This window comes from Pongo abelii, chromosome 4 (assembly GCF_028885655.2).
Source record: "Pongo abelii isolate AG06213 chromosome 4, NHGRI_mPonAbe1-v2.0_pri, whole genome shotgun sequence".
Taxonomy (NCBI): domain Eukaryota; kingdom Metazoa; phylum Chordata; class Mammalia; order Primates; family Hominidae; genus Pongo; species Pongo abelii.
This window is the reverse complement of record NC_071989.2, coordinates 6,889,721-6,915,575: the sequence shown is the minus strand read 5'-3', so window position 1 is coordinate 6,915,575 and position 25,855 is coordinate 6,889,721.

Below are 25,855 nucleotides of genomic sequence, written 5' to 3'. Positions count from 1 at the left end.
AAAAATAATAAGATGAAGGAAGATGACAAAAAAGAAATCAGAGAACTGTTAACAGCAGACCAAGTAGAATTCAAGACAAAATGAATTAAATGTGACAATGAAGATCATTTACATCAAGTTAAGGGATAATTTATAAGACAAGGAAAATAATCATGAAATTTTCAAGACTCAAATAGTGTCTCCTCAAAATCTGCACAGAAAAGGAGATTGAAATAAAAAGAACATTTGATTAAAAACGAAAATGGAGCAGGACTTAGAACTCTCAGTATTACAGATTACTGACACCAAGGCTGTGGACAATGTAAAGCACATAAATATGTATTTATGGATGTACTCTACTCCTGCAGACACCGCAGATACAGAACTGCTTTAAAATGACTTTATTTATAAGTAATAAATATATTATTTATTATAAGGTAGCAGAAAAAAATAGGCATTAGTAACAGCTTCAATGAAAACACTTCTATCCAGATCTTTTAAAACATCCTCACAAGTAACTAAAGAGTCTGCCATTTTAGTTAGGGCTGAAGTCTGTCAAATCCCAGGGTATGTGGCCAAAGTTCTATTTAAAAGCAAATTTCATTTCTTTAAAGGATTTCACTATTAAAAGAGAAACCATGGATAAAAACTAAGCATCTACGCCAAAAAAAAAAAAAAAAAAATTCTGTACGTAAAAAGTGGAAAAAATGTGGTCCCCGGGAAAGTAAGAGTAAAGATCAACAAAATGAAAGTTAATAAATTAAGGCTGGGCGCAGTGGCTCACGCTTGTAATCTCAGCACTTTGGGAGGCCGAGGTGGGCGGATCACGAGGTCAGGAGATCGAGACCACAGTGAAACCCTATCTCTACTAAAAATATAAAAAATTAGCCGGGCGTGGTGGCGGGCGCCTGTAATCCCAGCTACTCGGAGAGGCTGAGGCAGGAGAATGGCATGAACCCGGGAGGCGGAGCTTGCAGTGAGCCGAGATCGCGCTAGTGCACTCCAGCACTCCAGCCTGGGTGACAGAGCGAGACTCCGTCTCAAAAAAATAAAAATAAATTAAAAAAAGAAAGTTAATAAATTAAAAGAAGATATAAAATAGAATTGCTAAACTAATCCAAAAATTGTTTGAAATCATATAGAAATAACATTTTTTAAATAATAAAACATACTTTGTACAAGTGTACGCCAATTAAAATCTCAGAAAAGTTGATATCCCAGAAAAATCTCAATTGTCAAACTTGAGAAAAGACTCAAAATACTTGTCATCAAAAATAACCTCCACAGACTGGGTGCGGTGGCTCACGTCTGTAATCCCAGAACTTTGAGAGGCTGAGACGGGCAGATCACTTGAGGTCAGGAGTTCAAGACCAGCCTGGCCAACATAGAGAACCCCGTCTCTACCAAAAAATACAAAAATTAACTGAGTCAGGTGGCACACCCTATAGTCCCAGCTACTCTGGAGGCTGAGGCATGAGAATAGCTTGAACCTGGGAGGCGCAGGCTGCAGCGAGCCAAGATGGCACCACTGCACTCCAGCCTGGGTGACAGAGTGAGACACTGTCTCAAAAAAAAAAAAAAAAAAAAAAATTACCTCCATAAAAGACCACAAACCTAGCACCCAGATCTTAATTTCTTTTATTTATTTTTTTATTTTTATCTTTTAGCTGCTCCTTGTGGAGCAGGGTTAACTCCTAGGTACCCAGAAGTCAGCCCAGATCTTAATTTCTAATATCATTCTGCAATAAAAGAAACCATGGCTCCTTAGAGAAATAGCTAATTCTGTGATGAGCCTGGAGCATCTTATAATGCCAGAAAGTAAGAAAATGCTAAGAAAAAGAAAAAAAAAAAGAAGCTAATCTCACAATGTCAAAAGGACACAAAAGCGAACCAAAGACACTCTCAGTGGCTATAACTGGAACAAACTGAGCAACAAAATAAACAAACTAGTCTTGAATAATAGCCAAAAGTATAAGACTGATATCCATGAAGACATTCTGCAATAAATAAATAATTGAATAAATAAATAAATGGGGAAGAAGAGACAAATATCCCATGCATGCAGAAGAATTCCAAATAAATTATGCAGATACTCTGTCCTCAAAGAGATGGAGCATAACTCCCCACGCCTTAAGCGTGGGCTGCACATAGCAACTTCCTCGTAAAGAGGACAGAATGGAAGGGCAGGTGCGGCAGAAACCTGACAAACAGGACCTCAGCCAGGTGAACAAGGCCAGCATCAGCAGTGATGAATCATGATGCTGGTACTCACATGCCTTTGATATGATGCGATGAAAATTGCACCTCACCTCTGTGGTCCTCCTCCCCAAAACACAGGACTCCGGTCTAAGCATGAGAAAAACTCCAGGCAAATCCCAGTAGAGGGACATTCAATGAAACACCTGTCCAGTGTCCCTCAAAACTGCCAACGTCACAAAAACAAGGGAAATCTGAGTGACTGCCACAGCCAAGAGGACTCTAAGGAGACCCAGTGCCCAAATGCAATGTAGCTTCCCAATCAGATCCTGGGACAGAAAACGACGTTAGGAAAATACCGAGGAACCCTGAATCAAGAATGGAGTTTGGCTAATAGAAATGTACCAGCATTGGTTTATTAGTTGTAACAAATGTACCATTCTAATGTAAGATGTTCACAGGAGGAATTGGGTGTGGGTATGTAAACACACTCTATGTTATCTTTGCAATTTGTGAATCTAGAACTACTCCAAAATATGTATTATTTATTTTTATACATATATAATATATAATTATATATATTATTTACATATTATATATTATATGATGTTATATATTCATGTTTGTTTATATATTTATTATTTATATTCATTTATATATTAAGTATATATTTATATAAATATTACTATAATATATTCATGTAAATCATAAATATATAATATATTATAAATGCATATTTATGCTATGTATTCAAATATGTCATAAATATATAATATATAAATATAGAAAATATTTATTTATGTGTAAAACATATAGTGTATATAAACATATAAATTATATATATTTTAAAGCCACAGATATGTTTATAAGTCTTTGGGTAACTCTTTTAGAGAGTCAAGGAAATGATCATTAATGACACTGATAGAATGTACAGGAGAATATAAAAAGTTTTTTGATCCATTTTAAGTAGCTAATACAATCTGATACCATCATTTGACAGAGGTTGCATACATGTAAATAGAGATATAAAAATCCTAAAATATCGACAAATTGAATTAATGCATTAAAAGAACATTTCAACAAAATATAATATGCAATTTAATATTAAGATATCTATTGCTACAATATTAACCTGTCACCTCAAAAGATCAAATCAGAAAACAAATATTTTAATGGACACTTAAAAGGCCTTTGGTGTAATTCAACAGCCATTACAGATTAAAATTCTTAGCAAAACAGATTTTTTAAATACTCAAATGATGAAGGACAGCTATCTTAAATCGATAAGAAAAATCTTACCTAAAACTCAAGCAACCTTCCCACTGAAATCAAGAATCAGAGCATTATGACTGATAACTTCTCTAATGTTTACCATGTTTCTGGAAGTTAAATGTAAGATATTATAAGGTACAAAGCAGAAAGAAGAGGAAAACCCATTGGAAAATAAGTGAAAGTATCTTTTTTTCCCCTAGAAGTACAGGGGGACTCCTAGAGGGGAAAAAACGAACCTATTTTTAAAAGCCATTGGAACTAATCTAGAACCACAGTAAGTTCGTCAAATTCAATATGAATATAAAATGCTACAACTTTGTGTTACCAATAGCTTGTTAGAAAATATACTAGAAAAAAGTCCCTTTCCAACAACAGCTAAAAATACAAAATGCTTATCTAAAAAAGAAATGAGTGAGACTAGACACTATCATAATGGCCAAGGGTCAAAGATAGTCAAGGCCAAAGAGAAAGAAATACTCAAATAATAGCGGAAGTTAAAGAAAGGACCAGGCTCCCCTGATCCAGCCTTCTGAAAGAAGCCAAACCAAGACGGAATTACAAATGTCCTACACTGAAGAAATATTATAAAAGGTGGTGAGCAACGAGCTTGTTGGATTTGGCTGTGAACTTTCTAAAATTATCCAGGGCTTACTGAAACCTCTGTGATCACACGTGCTTTAGTTGTTTGTTTATTTAACTTTTATTTTAGGTTCGGGGTACACATGCAGGTTTGTTATACAGGTAAACTTGTGTCACGTGGGTTCAATGTACAGATTATTTCATCACCCAGATACTAAGCCTAGTACCCAATAGTTATTTTTTTCTGCTTCTCTCCCTCCTCCCACCCTCCACTCTCTGGTTGGCCCCAGTGTCTGTTGTTCCTCTCTTGTGTCCATGTGTTCTCATCATTTGGCTCCCACTTATAAGTGAGAACATGTGGCACTTGGTGTTTTGTCCTCACATTACTTGGCCTCTATAATGGCCTCTAGCTCTGTCCATGTTCCTGAAAAGACATGACCTTTTATCTAATGTGCTGAATATTCCCTTAGCAGTGGTCCCCCCACTAGCATGCACCACAACCAGTGATTCTAAGAACTCAATTTATTTTTCTAAAATCTGACTTGCAAAGAAAAGAGAGAAAACTACCAGCCAACACTGTACCTAACACGTAATAAAAAGCATTGTACTTCAATGAAGGTAGTACTTGTTTAATTCCAAATTCAAAAAATTGAAAAATAGTTACTAAACCATTGATATACTCACTATGGAAAAGAAAAAGAAAGCTAGACTACAAACATGATGTCAAGTCTATGGGTCATCCTTGTAATCACTAACTTTCAACCACTTTTCTAAAATGCAGCAGAAAACAATACTAATAGACATGCATACAAATACAAACGCACACATAAAATCAGTTGCCTAGTAATGTAAACACTTGGGATTTTGAATCCAGAAGACTACTAAATTACCTCTTTGTGCTTCATGTTTCCATTGTTTACATGGTAAAAATTATAGCTAATTAAAAACTTAAAATCAATGAATGATGTTATATGAAACAGGGGTCCTCAACCCCAAGGCCACAGACCGGTACTGATTCATAGCCCGTTAGGAACTTGGCCACACAACAGGAGGCGAGCGGTTGGTGAGCCAGCGAAGCTTCACCTGTATTTATAGCCTCTCCCCATTGCTTGCACGACCACCTGAGCTCCGCCTCCTGTCAGGTCAGGCATTAGATTCTCATAGAAGCGTGAATCCTCTTGTGAACTCGTCATGCAAGGGATCTAGGCTGCATGCTCCTTACGAGAATCTTATGCCTGATGATCTTCTGAGGTGGAGCTGAGACAGTAATGCTAGCGTGGGGAGTGGCTGAAAATACAGATTAACAGTAGCGAGTTGCACAGAGACCCTACCAAATCTATTGCGTGCAGACTCATATCAAAACCCTATCAGAGAGTGGCAAGTGACAATTAAGCTGTATCTGGTGGAAGGCTTTCTGGTGGCCAGTGAGTTGATGTACTTCAATTGTACAGCTGCATCTGATGGCAGGATTTAAGTCAGAATCTGACATTTATTTTAATCCACGCATGGCCTACCATTATTTTATTTACCACTTCTGTCCACACCTCTTTCCTGCACCGTACAATTGTCTCAGTAACAGTTTCGGTAAGCCCACAAGCTAACCCTAGCCAAAATCAGTAAAAAAAAAATGTCACTGGAAAGCTTATTTGAAAAGGGGGAAAGACCCAATCATGAGACAGCAGAAGACCCTAAGACTGACAACATAAAGCAAGCTGCATTTAGAAGAAAAGACCAAGAGTCCTATTTAAATTACAGGTTCATCGCAACAGGTGATACACATTTTCCAAGCCCACTCTGTATACTATGTGGTGACTCTCCAATGAAGCCATGAAACCTTTAAAACTTCTTCACCACATGGATACCAAGCACCCTGCATTAAAAGACATGCCTTTGGAGTTTTTCAAAGGAAAAAACACATGAACATGAAGAACAGAAGCAATTAGTGAAGGCCACCCCTTCATCAAATGTGTCTGCACTGAGAGCATCACTCTTAGTGGCTAACCGCATTACTAAAGCTAAGAAGCCCTTTACTATTGGTGAAGAGTTCATCCTGCCTGCTGCTAAGGGCATTTGTCGTGAACCTTTAGAACAGGCTGCAGTTTGAAAGGTGGCACATGCTCCTCTTTTGGCTAGCACCGTAACTAGAGTAATTGATAAAATATCAGGGAATATTGAAGCACAATTGTCAGAGGAGATTAATGAGTCACTTTGGTACACAATTCAGGTTAACAAGTCTACCAATGCTGACAACAAGCCAACAATGCTTATTTTTGTGAGATATATTTTCAGGAAGATATGCATGAAGATATGTAGGGTATACTTTTGCTGTCAACAAACACCACAGCTGCAGAACGACTCAAATCTTCAAATGATTACATATCAGGAAAACTGAACTGGCCATTTTGTGTCGGTGTATGCACAGACAGACTGGCTGCCATGACTGAATGGCTTTCTGGTTTCACTACTTGGGTCAAAGAGGTCACTTCTGAATGTGAGTCTCTGCAGTGTCATCCATAGAGAAATGCTGTGTAGTCAAAAAATGTCACCTGAACTTAACAAAGTTTTGCAGCATATGATTAAAGTTATCAACCACATTAAAGTACATGCCCTTAACTCATGTCTGTTCATGCAGCTCTGTGAGGAGATGGATGCAGAGAACACACGTCTTCTCTGATACACGTGTGCTTAGAGTGACATGCGTGTGATAGGAGATGGCTTCTCTGATACACGTGTGCTTAGAGTGACACACGTGTGATAGGGTGAGATGGCTTCTCTGATACACAGAAGTGAGGCGACTTTCTAAAGGTAGATCACTGGCCAGAGTTTTTGAGTTATGAGAGCCACTCCAGAGATTTCTTTTAAAACAGCAGTGACCACTGGCAGCACATTTCAGTGACACAGCGTGGGCTGCAAATGTTGCTTATTTGTGTGACATATTCAACCTGCTCTGCGAACTTAATCTGTCACTTCAGGGGAGAACGGCAACTGTGTTCAAGTCGGCAGACAGTCGGTAGATTAAGCAGCTGCATTCAAAGCCAAACTGGAATTATGGGGCGACAAGTGAACACTGGGATTCCTGACATGTTTCAAACATTAGCAGAGATTGTGAAAGAGACAGAGCCAGGGTCTTCTTTCCCCCAGCTGGTGCATGATCACCTACCTCAGCTTTCAGTAGAGCTTCAGCGTTACTTCCCAATCACAAAATACCTCTGAACTGAGAAGGAATGGATCTGCGATGCATTTATGAATCAACCAGGTGAACTGACTTTGTCCGCGCTAGAAGAGGATCACTGTCATTTTGCTTGAGATTGTAAATGACGGTGGCCTTGGAAGTATGTTTGAGACAACTTCAAATCTCCATACATTCTGGATTGTTAAAGAATATCCTGAGATTGCCACAAAAGCACTGAAAAGCCTGCTTCCATTTTCCAGGTCCTATCTTTGTGAAGCAGGGTTGTCTGCAGTGACAGCAACCAAAATGAGATTAGAGTTGAGTGGACATAAAGCAACACACTTCAGGGTCACTGTCTCCATCACCCCCAGATGGGACCACCTAGTTGCAGGAAAACAAGCTCAAGGCTCCCACTGATTCTTCATGATGGTGAGTGGTATAATTATTTCATTATATATTACAATGTAATCATAAGAGAAATAAAGTCCATAATAAATGTAATACGCTTGAATCATCCCAAAACCGTCCCCCAGCCCACTCGGTCTATGGAAAAATTGTCTTCCACAAAACCAGTCCCTGGTACCAAAAGGGTTAGGGATGGGACCACCGATATAAAACATAAAACTCAAATTTAATGTTCCTGGATTTGTGCACTCATACACACTTTCATACTCATACACAGCCGCCCACACATGCACTCTTACATGGACTCACACACATAGTTACACATAAACACACATGCACACACACCCTCTTGCACACTCACACAACTCTCACATACACACTTAGCCACATTCACATACTCATACACACTCAAACACATATGCACATACACGAATACACACTCACACTCACACCTTTCTCATATACACAGCTACCCACACTTGGATACTCACACATGCACACACTCACACCCAAACATTCACACACTCTCTCATGCACTCACACTCACACACAGCCACATACTAATAAGCATGTACACACACGTGCATACACTCTCACACCCATGCTGTCTCACACATATTCTCTTCCACTCACACAGTCACACATGAATAAACATGTACACACACTCATGCATGCACACACGTACACTTTCATACACTCACCCAGTCACATAACATGTACACACATGCACACACTCTCATACCCATGCTCTCACACACATGCTCACACAGTTACACATGAATAAAGATGTACACACATGCACACATGCACACACATACACTTTCACGCACTCACATGCACACATACACGCACACATACGTTCACACACATGCACAGTCACACATATTCACACACTCACTGAGAAAAGAACAAACAAAAGCTCAGTAGGGTCTTTGTAAACATTTTTCCTCCTTGTTTTGAAACTTTTGTGCAATTTGTATATTTTAAAAGTACATTTCATTTCTGCCTTATATACCATCGTAATTTCTGTCTCTCAGAAGCTTTAGTTTCTGCCATATCAACAGAAGGTCTAACCCATTTGTCCACCCAGATCACCTAGCCACAGTCCAGCGATGAAGGCTGGCAGCCTGGGGGACAAAGTGTCCCCAAGACACCTCCACTGTGATGAGGGCATCACCGCACTGTGCCCTCCCCTATGATGCTGAGCCTGGACCTGGGGGCCACACATACTGAGTTGAAGGCTCAAGGACGAACCTCTTCTTGACAATGAGCAGTTCAACCCTTCATGAGCACAAGAGTCTAATCCTCCATTTTAAGTTATTTTCTTCTTATTTGAGCCACTTAGCTAGAGTCCAGGGAAGTAAAATAGTGCCCAAGTCAATAGAGACTGTGAGTTCTCTAAGAAACAGTGGGTTTATCCCATTTGTTCTAAGAACCTCCGGGGCGGGGCAGAGAGCCCATGGCAGGGGATGAGTCAGCAAAACCCTTGAACTATGTATGCAGTGTGTGATTAATGAACAGCCTTAAAGAGTGTGGCTGAAAAGTTTAGTTTTAATTAAGGCGCAGTTTAGAAAGGAGTAAGATTTCCTACAAGAGGAGTGCCATGATTTTAACAGGGAGGAAGAAAGAAAGAGAGAGAGGGGGAGGGAGGGAAGGATAAGCCCTTTTGCATAAAGACAATTCCAGGGGATTCTGAAAAGAGAATATGTTCATGGAAACCTAGATGTGGGGGAAGAAAAGCTAGGACCCCACAAAGACTCCAGATTTTGTAGCATAAGAAACTACCTTAGAACACAGTGAGAGACTGCCACGTGCTCCAGTTATCTCTGAACAATGTGACTCTTCCACCTGTCTGCTCTGACTTTTGTACATGCAGTGCAGTTCTTTGCAGACAATGGTTTCCGCACAGGAAGCCCAGTCTCTCTCATCACAGGTGCCGTGCCTGCCTCCTGCAGTCAGGGCTTACCACCTCTTCTGGGGCCATGTCTCCATCAAAGACCCTGCCCAGGTAAGTCTGCTAGTACATTGGGGGCCCACCAAAACGGGCATTGGAAGCACAAGAGCCATTTCATGAGGTTTAATTGGAGGCCCAGGAATTACAGCTCCTGCCACGTCAGGCAGCTCTCATTGCAGAAGTGATGCGAGAAGGAGAGCTGGTCTGTTTCCCCAAATCAGGCATTTGAAGCCTCAATCCAGACTGTCCTATACAATCCTGTTGATTATTCCAGTTGAGGTACACATACTGTTTAGCTCTTTAAAAAATGATATTCTGTGGCATAATTTAACGTAAAATACAGCAAACACTCTACATTAGGTATGAAGTTAATGGTCGTGGTGGGGAAAGCAAAACTTCTCCACTTGAGTCTACTGTAGACCACAAATGTCCAAAATACTTAAGGCACAATGGAGCCCTCTAACTTCCTTTGGTTTTTTTCCTTAAAACTGTTAATCAAAAAAAAATTTTCAAAATGTGCTATAAATAAGATGCAACATAAACTCATTGGAATGAACTAAAACACTGATAGGCCAAAGGTTTCTCCCAGCCCTGGAAAATGAGAAAGTCTGTCAGATGGGTGACCTCTGCAAAACCAGGGATCCTCATCCCCTGGCTGAGGGTCCTGAGAGTACCAGGAGCCCCTCTGGACCCCGGGCCAGCTCTCCTGGCAGCCCCCACTGAAACACAAGAGGCTCAGTGCTGGGTCAGTCTCAGGGGTCCTCTTCAGCCAGCCCCAGGGCAGAGCCCCCTCATCAATGCCTGCAAGGCTGTGGCACCACAACCAGGATCAGGGCTTGATGGGAATAACCCTGTGGAAATAAACGCAGCCCTCTGACCCCTGCACCCGCAGGCTATGAGCAGGCAACTGGCAGGCTCCTAATCTAAAACATAAATACAGCAACGATAGCAACAAAGTGTGTGGGCACACATACCTTGTGTCTAATTTAGGACAATCTTGCTATGATCACAGAAATCAGAAACTTAGCACACCCATGGCAGCCTCTCTTGCATTACCAGACAAAAATAAGAGGACAGTGGGCTGCCTGGTTGATGCAGGAGGGGAAATAAACAGCCCAGGATTGGCTGGTGATCCATCAGCAGAACTGGGTCAGCTCAGCTCATGCAAAAACGCTGTGCCAGCCTCACTGCCAGACAAAGAGCAGAGCCTCAAAGTGGAGCAGGCCCCAGGTGGCCACCTCAGCTGTCCAGCCAAGGTCAGAGGGGCCAGGCAGAAGAGGCGGCTGCTGGCCAGGCGGGATTAGCTGCTGGCCCAGGCAGCAGCAGAGATCAAGCATGGGTGTAGAGAGGTACATTTCCAGCATGCAGCCTTCTGGAGCCAAGATGTTCTCCCAACACCACTGCTGCCTGCAGTGCATCCACAATTTGGTTTCCAATTTTTCTGTACAACAAAATAAAGCTTTAAAAAAAAAAACGCAGCCCTTTGTGCTAGATTCTGTTTAAGCTACTTGAGCACTGAAAGGATGATGAACTTATCAGCACTTTTCAATCCAAGCAGAGCCAGAGAGCAGCCACACACACACACATTCATACATGTGCACACACTTATACACATTCATACATGTGCACACACACATATTCATACATGTGTGCACACACACACACATACCCATCACTCACACATGTAGACACGCATGCATGTACACTCACACTCATACACATGCCCACATACATGCTTACACAAATTCACATACTACTCACACAAGTACCCGTATATACATGTGCTTACATTCTTACACACAGGCACACAGACACACACATGCCAATCTTTCCTAAGTGCCAGGCCATCAGGAGAAGCAGGAGGGAAGGCCTGCTGGTGTCTTTGTGGTTCTAGAAAAAAGTGAACCCAAAGTGAGCTTCCATCCCAGTCCTTCCTGGTGATTCTGCCCGGCTCACTGCCCGGGGTCCCCGGCTCCCTTCTCTGCAGGCCCCTGCCTCTCCCCTGCACTCCTGGCTACGATTGCATGAACGTCCCATGTTTTCTCTTCAGGTCTGTGCCTGGATCACCCCTGGGGGCTGGGGGCTTCTGAGAAGGCCTTGATGACCCCTGCTCCTGTATTCATGCCCTGGTGTAAGCCCCTCCCTGTGAGGGTCTCAAGGCTGGACCTAGAGACTTGCCTTTGAAATAGAGAATAGGCAGTCATGGTGAGATGCCCCTCCAAGGCTCAGCTCGCTTCCATGAATCCTGCAGCTCACTTCCATGAATCCTGCTGCCACATGGTAAGCTGCTCTTCAAAGAGGCCCAGGTGGCAAGAACCTGAGGATGGCCTCTGACTAACGCCCACAAGGAAATAAATCTTGCCAACTACCACACCAACGAGCTCGGAAGAGTCATCCCCTGGGGGGGCCTTGAGATGCCAGCAACCCCTGCTGACACCTTGCTTGGAGCCTGTGGGAGACCCTGAGCTCAACTGCTTAGCTAAGTTGTGTTCTACAATCAAGAGTAACCCCTGGGTTCCTGACCCATAGAAACTGTGAGATAGGAAATATTTGTGGCCTTAAATTGCTAAGTTTTGCAGTAGTTGGTTATACAGCAATAAATAATGAATACTCTCTTATCACACAGTATCCAGTGTATGCTTTCTTCCATTGCAGGACTCCTGCCAGTGCAGTCTGCAGCCCAGGCTCGCTGCTCCCTCCTCTGGGACATGTCACATTCGAGACACGGGTGGTGCCTCTCGTGCCATCCTGGCACCCGGTCTGTGCTTCTGCAGTGCTCCTCACATCGAAGCTGCCTGTTAATTGCCTGCTCTCAGGGGACAAGGGCTTCAGAAATGGGTTTCTTCCCCATTGCTGCTTGCTCTCCAGTTCCCCGCACCAATCCAAATAGTAAAAAAAAAAGCAAATGCAGGGCAGTTTTCCTCTATGGCTACCCACTCCTGGTCTATCCAGGCGCTCAGCCGGTTGGATGGTGCCCGCCCACACAGGGTGAGGGCAGATCTTCCTTCCTCAGTCCATTGATTCAAATGCCAGCCTCTTCCAGAAGCACCCCACAGATACACCCAGGAATAACACCCTACCCGCTATCTGGGTATCCTTTAACCCAGTCAAACTCACACCTGAACTTAACCATCACACCCGGTCTTCACTGCCCAGGGCTGCCACAACAAACTCAGAGTTCAACAATCTAGGTGCTTTTAAAAATAGAAATTCATTCTCCTGCAATCTGGAGGCCAGAAGTACAAAATGGCAGTGTCAGCAGGGCAGTGCTCCCTCTGAAGGGTCTAGGAAGGTCCTTCCTCACCTCTTCCTTGGGTCCTGGCATAGCTGGCAATCCCCAGTGTTCCAGGGCTTATGGCTGCATCACTCCAGGATCTACCTGCATCTTCACACAGCCTTCACTCCTGTGTCTCTGTGTCCAAATTTCCCTCTTTTTATAAGACACCAGTCATTGCATTAGGGCTCACTCCTATGTAGTACGGCCTCACCTTCACTTGGTTACATCTGCAAAGACCCCATTTCCAAATAGGCCACGCTCACAGGTTCTGAGGGTTAGGACTTTAACATATACTTTTGGAGAACACAACTCAATCTGCAACAGGCATGGAGTAAAGAAGTGTAAACATCTGTTTCTTCTCTTCTTTAGCCCTTCGTCCTATTTGGAGAAAGCATTTGGGGTGGTGTGACTTGGGGAGATACAGATGCCTTATTCTTGGCACAACTATGAATTTATAGTTTAGGGGGTCAGGGCGTTACCCAGAAAATGAGGAAGGCAGCCAACTCAGGAGAACTATGCTCTCAGATAGAAGAGTTCAAGAGACCTTGAAGTTTCCTTCCTGTCTGGTCTTGGAGCTAAGTCAGTCAAGATTTAGGGGCTAAAGCCTTGCTCAGTGATGGGACTGGGTCTTTATTTCTATGCACTGGGACCTGGGCCGGCTTGACCCAGCCAGGATGTGATTCTCTTACACCAGCACCCTTCGTCTGCATCTGCTGACACCTACATGCCACAAACACATCCATTAACTGGAGGTAAGAAGACGAGGCCCCCCAGTGCTGCTAAGACACTACCATAAATGGGGTGGATTGAGGACGGAAGGAGGGATTGGGTTTACAGAAGCTTCCCTCAACACATTCCATTCTTTATGGAAAAGGACACAATTTCTGTTTCCAAAAACCTAAGTTGCTGAATAGTAGACGTCAACAATCTGTCCTCTGGGTTCAGTGTTCTTTGTATGTTGCTTTCATACCCATGCATAATTACAAATTTAGCAAAATTCAGAGACAGTAGTCGAAGTGTGGTGGCACCATAAAGTTCTAGAATAGTGAACTGACGATCATCTGCCTTAACATGGTCCTTCCCCAAACTCCCTGCTTCTTCCAGCTCTTACACAAGTTGCAAGGCCACAACTAAGTTCCATTTTCCTCCAAAGTTTTCCCAGATTCCAAGCCATATTCATCTCTCTCTTCTATACGCTCTTCTGCAAAAGAGAAGTTGCCATTGGTCATGCATTGTTGATAGTGGTTTTGTTTGAATAGCCTCAAATCTCCTCAAAAAGAGAGAAATTCATATTTTACATTTACGTGTATGACTCATCGTACTAAATGAGTACCAGTAATTGGTTAATACACCCTTATTAATTGAATGAACAACAGCCCATTTCAAAAAGAAAGAAGCTGGGAATCATGTGGGAGGAGTTCAGTCTAGAAGGGAATAGGAACAGATTCTGGGCAGCTGCACTGCAGGCCCTAAAGTGGAAAAAATTGGAAGGGTCCACTTACCCTGAAGTATGACCAAGATAGAGTGTGAGTCTAGTGTTAAGAACTACAAGTACAAAGAGTATGATATGCATACGTGCCGTATCTGTTATTCATCAAAACCCAAGCTGGATTATCTCATTAGAACACTCTTCATGAGATGCAAGAAGCATTACCCAATTTCCAAGATTTGTGACCATGTGCCTTAAACGGTGTTAACGAGAATTCCAAACTTAACATATTGAGACTAAAAAGTTGAGTTTCTTATCAAACCGATAAAGTACAGATCTGTTTTTATTATATTCAAACACAGAGAGAGAGAGACAATCAATATGTAAACAATATTTGGTTCTGTGAAGATAAAGGATTTTGTGCAAGACGTGTTCCTGGAAAGCATATACTACCAAGAATAATGTGTTTGTTTTATAAAGCTGATTTCATAAATACTTATTATTGGGAGGTTTATGTTAAGTATAATTGACTACAGTTCAACCAAATTATTATGCAAGTGAAAGGTCAGAGCACTAAAATTCATAATATGAAGAGAGAAAAACTATTTCAACTCCATTATTCAATAACTAACTAAGCATTTCTAGATTCTTTTCTCTGTTATTCAACCTCTCTTTTGCCTACTTCATTTCTCTGGCAAAATCACTATCAGAAGTGGTAGTAAAGAGGAAAGCAAACAATCAAAATTCAATTAAGTTCCTTTAAGATAGAACTGTCCTGTAAATGGGGCTTTGGGAGAACAAACAGTGAAGATAGCGGTTTAAACTGTGTTTATAAATGTGTTAATTGCAAACCTTTATCACTCCTAAATCCTAGCTTACACAAATGTTGTTTTCCAAGCCTATTGGAAGAAGAAAATATTTTTCTGCAAAGAAGTTGGCCTCACACTTTGTTCATTCCCATCAAAAAATAAGAAAGCTTGATCCCAGGAGATATAACAGACAAACAAATTAGACTGCAGGAAGCAAAAATATAAATTCTAAGTGACAAAAAAAATCTAAATTATAGAACAAGTAGAAAGCTAGAAAAAACCTTTGCAATTTATTTCACAAGAGCTTATCTTCTCAACACATAATGAGCTCTAATAAATCTTTAAGGAAAAGGTCAAAAATGCAATTAAAAAATGGGGAACAGATACAAGAGAGTTTATGGAACAAGAAATACAAATGAAACATATAAAAATATTGTCAAATCCATCTTTCCATTTCTCACTCAAAACATGGAATCATTCTGGACTCTTCCCTTTCTCTCTCCTCCCTAACATGTCCAAGACCTTCAAGGCTTCATCTTCTATAAGGACCATATCAACCTCTTGTTTGGATTACTGCAATTCCTAACTGAGCTCCCTGCTTCCATGCTGTTCCCTTCTACAGTCCTTTACAGGGCACCCTGAATGACCCTTCTAAGAATGTAACCTTACATTGGTTTCCTTTTGCAGAGTCAAAGCCAGAGCCCAGTGGCATAAAGGCCCCAACACATCAGCACCCTGTGGCCTCTCTGACCTCCTCCTGCTCCTCCTCACTCCCCTACTCCAACATTCCCAGTCCCCTTGTTCTCCTTCAAGCATAATGTGGAGGATGACATTTCCTAAAGATGACAGCAACAATATTCCCCTGTGATGGTTCGTTTTAAGTGTTCACTTGGTTAGGCCACAGCACCCAAATATTTGGTCAAGTGCCAGTCTAAATGTTGCCATGAAAGTATTTTTTAGACATGAACATTGAAATCGACCAACTTTGGATTAGCAGATTGCTTTCCATAATGTGAGGGAGCCTCATTCCATCAGTTAAAAGCCTTAAGAGCAAAGACTGAGGTCACCTAATAGAGAAGGAATTCTGCCTCCAGACTGCTTCAGATTGGAATTGCAGCATCAACTCTTCCCTGGGGCTCCAGCCTGCCTTGCAGGTTTTGAACTTGCCAGCCCCCACAATCATGTTGGTCAATTCCTTAAAATAAATAAATAAATTCCTATTTCATATATACATATATATAAGTTTAACAGTTTTATATATGTGTGTGGGTGTGTGTATATGTGTGTGTGTGTATATATATATATATATATCCTATTGGTTCCATTTTTCAGGTAAACCCTAATACATCTCCCAATAATATGACCTTGTCATTACCCTGATAAAACAGGTAGAGTCTATGCCACCTCCCTGGGCATGTTCCTGTGTCAATCTAGGAACATTTTCCATCAGAATGTTCTTTGTCAGAAGCTAGCCAGCCTGCAGGGAGTGATCCAGTGTCATGGAGAGACCACAGGTAGGTGCACTGCTTAACCGTCCCAGCTGAGCCCAGCCTTGGAATCATCCCAGCCCAGGTGCCAGCATGTGATCAACAAAGCCTCTGGATGATTCCAGTGCCTGCCCTCAAGTCACCCGGATTCCCAGATTCCAAGATTCAAGTCTTCTCAGCTGAGGCCCCAAACATCAAGATGCTAGAAGAGCATCCCCACTAAGGCCTGTCCAAATTCCTGGCCCACAGAATCCACAAGCATATGAAAATAATTGCTGCTTAACCTCTCCGTTTCAGGTTGTTTGTTATGCACTATTGATGAGTAGCACGAATGCTGAGCAAGTCCTTAGAATATGACTCTTCACTGCCTGTGCACTTGCTGCCCTGTCTTCCTGGATCTCCTCCCCAGATTCCTTTGTGATCTCTTCTTCACCCTGGTCTTCTTCACTCTGTGCAAACATCAACTACTCCAGGAGGCCTCCTTCTCCCCCATGGAAAATACAACCCTCCCCCTGCACTCTTTAACCCCCTTCCCTGGTTTATTTTTCTTAGGAGAACTTATCACCATCGTATAGGCTGTGTATTTCACCTATTTGTTTTTCCTTTCCCTATCTCCTCTGACTAAAATGTAAGCTGGATGAGAACGGGAGATTTGGGGTTTGCTCTGTTCAGGACTGCATCACTAGCACCTGGAACGGAGCCCAGAGCACAGTCAGTGCTCAAATAATAACAGCAGAATGAATACACGAATGAATGAAGAAACTGCACACATAAAAGAGCTGCAAATTAAAACTCCAGTGACATAAAATTTTTTACCTATCAGATCACAAAACTTGCACACATGGGTAATGCATTGTGCTGGTAAGCATGTGGGGAGACAGGCATTGCCATATTTTTCTGGCGAGAATATTAACTGGGGAAAATTATTCAAAGAATGATTGGACAGTGGAATTCAAAATTTTAAGTGCACGTAAACATTGACCTAGCAAATCAGTTTCTAAGAACATATCCTACAGACATACTCATACATATGTACAGCAGTGTATCTATAAGAATATTCAGGGCAGTACTTGTTTGTATGAGCAAAAGATTCAAATATCAAATGATCTTCAGTAATATAATTGTTAAATAAATATCAGAATATTACTGGTGAGAAACGTATGCCACTGTAAAAGAGAATGTTGTGGTTCTATACTGAAATAGAACTTATATAGAATAAGCTCCAAAACATATTGTCAGGGAAGGAAGCAAGGTTCAGAACAGTGTGTATGCTGTGTCACCAATTTTGCTATAAGAGGTGGAATATCCCCAGAAGGATGTAACAGACATAAGCCAATAATAGATTGCCCCTGGGGATGTGAACTCAGCAGCTGGCAGACAGGAAGGGAAGAAGACATTTTTCAGTATATTGACCAATTTACATTTTTAGAATGTTGTATTATGTGCATTTAGTTACCATTGAAGGAAAATATCCATTTAAGAAAAGATAATATGCCAGATATATTTCCTCTTTAATTTCTTCTAGAAAGAGTGGTCAAGGGTCCATGCTTCCCTTCTGCCTGCCTTGGTGACAGACTGAGCACAGTGCCCAACGTCCTGTGTTCAACTGAGGGAGAGAGACATTTGGTTTTTTCTCCAGAGAGAGACCCATGAAGACCTACCCATAAATCCTCACAGCCATCCCAACCAATGCCAAGGAGTTAGCAATCCATGAAATAAGCAATAAATGCTTTAGTAAAAGTTGTAGCAATAGGTGTAGCTCACAAGACTGCTTTCAATATAAAAAATGGGGTAATCTGCTGCTTATGTTTTCACAGCATGGAAACTTGTGGGTCATTTCACCTGCTGATGGTTACTTTAAATAAATAGAAATGGGGCAGTGAGAAGCACAAACCAGAATTTACTTTCATTTATATTTCCTTTGGGGGCTTTCTTCATCAACATTGTTAAGCCAAATAAAATAAAGAAACATTTAAAATGCATTACATTCAAGGTTTTTTGGTCTACAAAATTGAGTAAACAGTATTTAAGAGCAAAGATATTAACTCTAAAAAGGAAGCATGATACATTACTTAGTAACAATGACTATTATGTCTTTATCTTTCATGGATATCTTCAAGGGTTAAGACATGTAATAAATGTCATTCATGCAACTGTTTTCAACCAATGTCTAAACTATGTTGTTAGGCTAAAAAAAAAAAAAAAATCTGTAATGAAAGAACTCCAAAAAGAGTCATCTTCCAGGAAGGAGTCTCCATTTCCTTCAGAGTAAACATCACCCAAACGACACTGTACCACACACATCCCTGGTCCTCCAGCAGGTCACAACCCAGAAAGGGAGGGAAACCCTAGACAGATGACTCCAGCACACACTCAGGGGACACAAGGTGAGGGGCAGAAGCAACTTGGAAGGAGGCCGCCCAGTCAGCCTCTGTGGAAACTCAGCCTTTAACTTGTGCCTGGAAGGAGGAGGAGACAGAGAAGGAAATACTCTTCTGGGAGGGAGGAGCATGCAGGATGAATGAAGGCAGCACAGCTAACCTCTAACGCTCCTAAATGCCAAACCCAGGAAGTTGCATGAGAATAAAAAATCATCTTCTGCCTGTAACGAGTTGAATGGCACCCCCAGAAAAGATAGTTCCAAGTCCTAAGCCCCATATCTATTGATATGACCTTATTTAGATATAGGGTCTTTGCAGATGTAATTAAATTAAGGATATTGGGATGAGATCATCCTGGATTTAGGGTTCACCCTAAATGACCTGTGTCCTTATAAGAAAAAGAAGAGGAGATTCAACACAGAGACACAGGGGAAAGCCCACATGAACACAGAGGCAGAAACTGGAGGGACGCAGCCAAAAACCAGGGACTGTGGAGGATGGCCGGCAGCCACCAGGAGTTGAGAGAGGGGCCTGGGACAGACTCTCACTCAGAACTTCTGGAAGGAACCAACTTCTAGACTCCAGAGCTGTGAAAGAACAAGTTTCTATTGTTTTAAGCCACCAAGATCATGCTAATTAGTTATGGCAGCACAGGAAACTGAGAGACTGCCTTTTATGCTGACCTTGATATTGTAAGTGTCTCCCACAGGGACTGCACTTAGAAGATGCTCAGGAAATGTTGAATAAATGACTGCAATGTGTAGAAGCAAATGGGCGACAACTGGGAAGAGACAGGTCAAGGCCAGGTCATGCCAGATCTCAATGACATGCCCTGGGCTCACTCTGCAAGGCTTGGATTAAGGAATTGTAAGGGGATGAAAAATGCATCAGGCTGGTGGGAAGACATTAAAACAATGAGTAAGCTGGTAAAGGCAGGAGGTCCGGGCAGACGCCTATGACAGATGGGAGGAAACTTGAGTCAGGCAGTGGCAGCAGGCGTGGATACCGGAGCCCCTAAAAATAAAGCTGACCGTCTGGACCAGGCTGGACGACGAAGGAAGAGGGAGGACCTGTCCACAGGGGACTGAAGGGTTTGGACGCATCGAATGCATCCGTCAAAAAAGGAAAGGAGAATATTGCAGTTCAAGACAGGTCTCAGGCCAAGTTTCCCAGAAAACAGAACCTGAGGCCAAACTAAAGGGCTACTGGATCTGAGGAGCTGCGATTCCAGGGTGGAGAGAAGAAAGAGAAGGGAGGAGAGGCCAGGAGACAGGGAAAGCCAGTCCAAGACGGTGCAGGGTTGTGCTGCCGCTGTTTCACAGAGAACAAGGCACAGGACCTCGCCGCACTTTGCCACACGGAGGGACAGAGCCGGTGCCTCGGGACAGTCCCCTGGAGCCAGGAACGGAGAGGAAGTGTGGTGTGCACTCCCCCTCTCCTGCCTCACACTGGTAGAGTGTGTCCCATGGACCATAGCTTTCACATGCTAAGCTGTGCTACCGGTCCCCTCCTGGCAGCTGCTGCAAGTATCAGGTCCTGTGTCCAGGACTTCCTCAGGGTCAGGAAGTGGCAGTTGGAGCCAGCACTGCCCCAGGACAGGAAGGTGATGCACACGCCCACCCTGGCAGAGGCCAAGGAAGGGGCAGGGCCTACAGAAGAGCAGTGGCAGCTGTCATGGTGGCCAAGATCAGGCTGTTCCATGAGCAACGACCCACGCCCGGGACACTGGGAGGCCAGGGGAACTTGAAAAGGTGGCTACGTAGTCCCAGATCCAAAATGCAATGTGATTCTGGCAGGTCTCGCTCATCTGTGCATTTTTAAATCTTCCCGGCTCTATGAGTAACTTGATGGTTAATATTGTTTGACTGATAAATTTCTAACAAAAACAAATTTTATCATTGGAGAGGAAAGTCAGAACTCAATCTCAAGTCCACTGACAGGACTGTGTAACCATTTTCATGTATATCATGATTTACTATAGCACTAACTATGGACCTGTCGCTTATGGATGTTACAAATATCAACTTGTTTAACAACCATCATTAAGAGCCAGCCTGTGTGGTCCCATTCTGGCTGCAAAGCCCATCGCCCCACCCTGCTATGCTGTCTCTTTGTTTGTTGAACTTTTTGCTGATGCAACATTTGTATCATCTTAGCTTTCCCTGGGAGAAAGAAGTGCATGCCTCATGGTGGGCCCCCATTTCCACCGGAGACAAAGGCGTTCTGATCACGTTTCTCTCCTCTTGCCATTAACCAGGGGCCAGAGAATTTGTTTTGTCTCAGACCTTGAAAACTTTAAGATCAATTAAACAAGCAGTGGGTTTGGAAGCATGACAGGTGAGTTCAGCTTCTCAACCGTGCTTCAGGCTGAACTTGAACAAATGTCCCCAACACAGCTTGGAACTGTCCATAGCAATTCTGAGCCGCGATCTTCACAGTTGAGACGTGGACTCTGCAGTCAGACCGACTGATGGAATGTCAGCTCTGCTCCTTGCCCTGCACCACCGGACAAGTAAGCAACCTCTCCACATCTCAGGTGTGGAATCTACAAAATGCAGTGCTAAATGTGGATGCCGCTCATAATGACCGAGCACCAAGTGGGTTAAAACATAAAATGCCCAGAATGTTTAGTACACAGTTTGACTCTTACAATAAACATCTGCTGCACTGATACCATTAGGGTAGGAGGCTCCATCTATGTAGGCTCTGAGGATGGGCTGTGCACATCCACATCCTGACACCTGCAGGTATTGGGATCCTTCCTCCCTCTCACGCCACATTATCGCTATATGCAGATGCAGTTCATTTGGTCTCATAGCCACAGTTCACCACAACAAGAACTTAAATTCTGCCATTCCTGGAATTTCTATATATCTTTTAATTTTTTTTTATTTGAGAATATTATTTTGGTGACCAGAATGGGCTTGACCACAGCAGAAGGATTAAGTCTAAAGAAAGCAAGGACACCCGCCCCCCCGCCTTCATTAATCATTCCTCCACTCAGCCCCCAGCATCTCCATGCCTGAAATGCCAACTGGAATTCCCATTGCTTTCTTGGGTTTCCACTGCCAATAAAGTGATCGGCTCACCTCTGCTAAGCAGTTCTGTCTCCATACACAACTACATCCCCTGAAGCCCTTTGAGCCCTGATCAGTTGGGTTTATATCAGTTACTAATGCAAACAAAATGTAAGTCAAGCAAGACAGAGCGCTGGAGCCCGGCAGGAGCCTGGTATCCTCTCGGCCATTGCTGCTGTCCTGCCAACAGCTGGTGTCTGCCTTGAGATGTTTTATGCTGTCATCAGCAGCAATTCCACCAGCTGGCATATTGACAAACTGATAAAACAGATCATATCAGTGGGAAGAGCTGGAACTTCCTCCAGTGCATTTAAGCTGATGTAGCCTGTTTGGGCTGTGCATATACTTGGCTCAAAAAAGAGAGGAACCACGTAAGACCACACATCTGCTGTGAAGGATGAATAGCTGAGAAAAGACTAAGGACTTGATGGCCTATACTCCCACGGGTCTGAGCAATGCATCCTATGAGGATCTTTCTGGAAATTTCTTTGTTCAAAGATTAGCAATATTAGGACCACTTACTCTCTTGCTGCACAAGGGGACTTCAGACAAAAGACTTGAAGAACATGGACAAAGAAATGGAAGCAGAGAGTCTGGGAGGATCTGCCGAGAGCTCAAACCAGGGTGTGGGCCAGAGACTGCGTCGGGAAACAGAAGGAGAAGAAACATCATCGGGGTCTTCTCTTTTTTTTTTGAGACGGAGTCTCACTCTTGTCACCCAGGCCACGGCTCACTGCAACCTCCGCCACCTGGGTTCAAGCAATTCTCCTGCCCCAGTCTCCCGAGTGGCTGTGGTTACAGGCACTTGCCACCACCTGCCCGGCTAATTAGAGACGGGGTTTCACCATGTTCGTCAGGCTGGTCTCAAACTCCTGACCTCAGGTGATCCACCCATGTCAGCCTCCCAAAGTGCTTGGATTACAGGCGTGAGCCACGGCGCCCAGCGGGGTCTTATCTTCCTGCAACCTTGAAGAACCCAAGCAGCAATGATGCACTTGGAGTGGAAAACATTCTTTTTAACTGCCTATCCTTTTAGGGAAGCAATAGTATTTATCTTGGGAGGAAATACTGAGCTCTTTGTTTGGGTGTAGGGTGGGGGTGGGGGAAGTTGTTTATTTCTTAGTCCAGGAAAACCCCAGTGGGCCTTTTTGCTTAAGTCATTGCTATGAGCTAAATGTTTCTGTCCCACTCACCCTCCACCAAAAAAATGTATATGTTGAAGCCCAGTCCCCAAGGGGATGGTAGGAGGTGGAGCATTTGGCAGGTGATTAGGTCATGAGTGTCGGAGCCCTCAAGAATGGGATTAGTGCCCTTACAAAAAGACATGAGAGAGCTTGCTTTCTCCCTCTCTGCTCTCTGCCATGTCAAAGACACAATGAGATGCTCATGTGCAAACAAGCAATTGGGCCTCCATTAAACATTGGATCTCCCAGGACTTCATTTTGGTGTTCCTAGCCTTCAGAATTGTGGGAAATAAATGTTTGTTCTTTAAGCCACCCAGTTTATGGAATTCTGTTATAGCAGCCAGAACGGAATAACACTGTAGTGGCCAATTCCAGAGCTTGTTCTGGAAGGAAGAGGCATAGTCATTAAGTCACCCTATATAAAAATGGACTAGGACATTTCTGCGGACATTGTTTGATGTTAAATATTTGAGTTCTGTCTGCTGCCTTTGGCTGGCAGAGGAAGAAAGCATGCTGTCTGTAGGAGGAAGGGTGCTGTCTCCAGGCACTTCCATCTGAGGTCAGTTGGTTTCTGCAATAGCCGATGGTGGAAGCAGATGAAGAGATGGATCATTGGTGATGACCCTGCGATGGGTTTGGCCAATGGCTCCCACGGCCAGTGATATTGAGAAGCCAGAGCTAAGGTTTCACAATGTTATAGTTTTATGTCCTCTCCAAGCCTTCAGTTGAGTTTATGAATGCTCCAGCCTTGTGCTAGTTGCAACTGTGAGAGAAAACTTGAGTAAGTCAAGTCTCCATTGCAGAGAACAGAATCCTCTCTAGCTAGATGTGTTTGCTTCCTGAGGCTTCTCTACAAATAACCACACACTGTGTATCTAAAACAACAGAAACTGTTATCTCACAGCTCTACAGCCCAGAAGTGCAAAGGCAAGGTGTTCACAGGGCCACATTCCCTCCAAAGGCTCTGGGGGAGGATGCTTCCTGGCTCTCCCAGCTTCTAGTGGCTCCTGGCCTTCACAAGCTCCTTGGCTTGTGGCCACATCACTCTAATCTCTGCCTTCATTCACATGGTCTTCTCCTTTTTTTTTTTTTTTTTTTTTGAGATGGAGTCTCACTCTGTCACCAGGCTGGAGTGCAGTGGCACCCTCTCGGCTCACTGCAACCTCCACCCCCTGGGCTCAAGCAATTCTCCTGCCTCAGCCTCCCAAGTAGCTGGGATTACAGGCACCCACCACCATCCCAGGTTAATTTTTGTATTTTTAGTAGAGACAGGGTTTCACCATGTTGGCCAGGATGGTCTCGATCTCCTGACCTCATGATCCGCCCACCTCGGCCTCCCAAAGTGCTGGGATTACAAGCGTGAGCCACCGCGCCCAGCCTTCTCCTTTCTTATAAGGACATTGTCACTGAATTTAGGGCCCACCCAGATAATCCAGGCTGATCCCCTCTTCTCTAGGTTCTTAATTACATCTTCAAAGACTCCTTTTCTAAATAAAGTCACATTCACAGGCTCCACATGAACACATCTATTTTTGGTGGGGGTTGAGGAGGGAAAGTAGCATTCAACCCACTATAGCCTTGTTAAGCAAAAGGGAATTTTTATAAATTATCCAGTATTCACAGAATCACTTAGGAAGAGTAAATGTGTTAGTCTGTTTTCATGCTGCTGAGAAAGATATACCCGAGACCGGGAAATTTACAAAAGAAAGAGGTTTAATGGACTTACAGTTCCATGTGGCTGGGGAGGCCTCACCATCATGGCAGAAGGCAAGAAGAAGCAAGTCACATCTTACATGGATGGCAGCAGGCAAAAAGAACTGGGCAGGGAAACTCTCCCTTATAAAACCATCAGATCAGCTGGGCACAGCGGCTCACCCCTGTAATCCCAGCACTTTGGGAGTCTGAGGAGGGAGAATCACAAAGTCAAGAGGTGAAGACCATCCTGGCCAACATGGTGAAACCCCATCTCTACTAAAAATACAAAAATTAGCTGGGCATGGTGGTGCACACCTATAGTCCAAGTACACGGGAGGCTGAAGCAGGAGAATCGCTTGAACCCAGGAGGTGGAGGTTGCAGTGAGACAAGACCGCACCACTGCACTCCAGCCTGGGCAACAGAGTGAGACTCCACATCAAAAATAAAAATAAAATAAAATAAAATGAAACCGTCAGATCTCATGAGACTTATTCACTAGCACAAGAGCAGCATGAGAAAGACCTGCCCTCATGATTCAATTACCTCCCACTGGGTCCCTCCCACAGCACATAGGAATTCAAGATGAGATTTAGGTGGGGACACAGCCAAACCATATCAGTAAAGAAACAAATTCCAGGATGAACACACAAGAAAAACCCTCAAAGACATGGGAAACCAGGTCACCAAGAGAGCCCCATCCTGCAACGGTGAGGGAGCTGCAGGGTACAGCAGCCACCAATTGACTCCAGAAGCTTCCACAGCAGCTGCCAGCTCCACACCACCTCTACAATGAAAAAATGGAGAGCATGCCCACCCCTCCCCATCGGGACTGAGTCTAAGCTCAAGGATTCACAGGGCAAAACCTAAGTTATATCCAGACCCTAAATGCAAGGGATTTAGGGAAACACGAGTTTAACATTCCCACTTCGCACTACAAGAGGGCTGGGGAGCAGGTGGT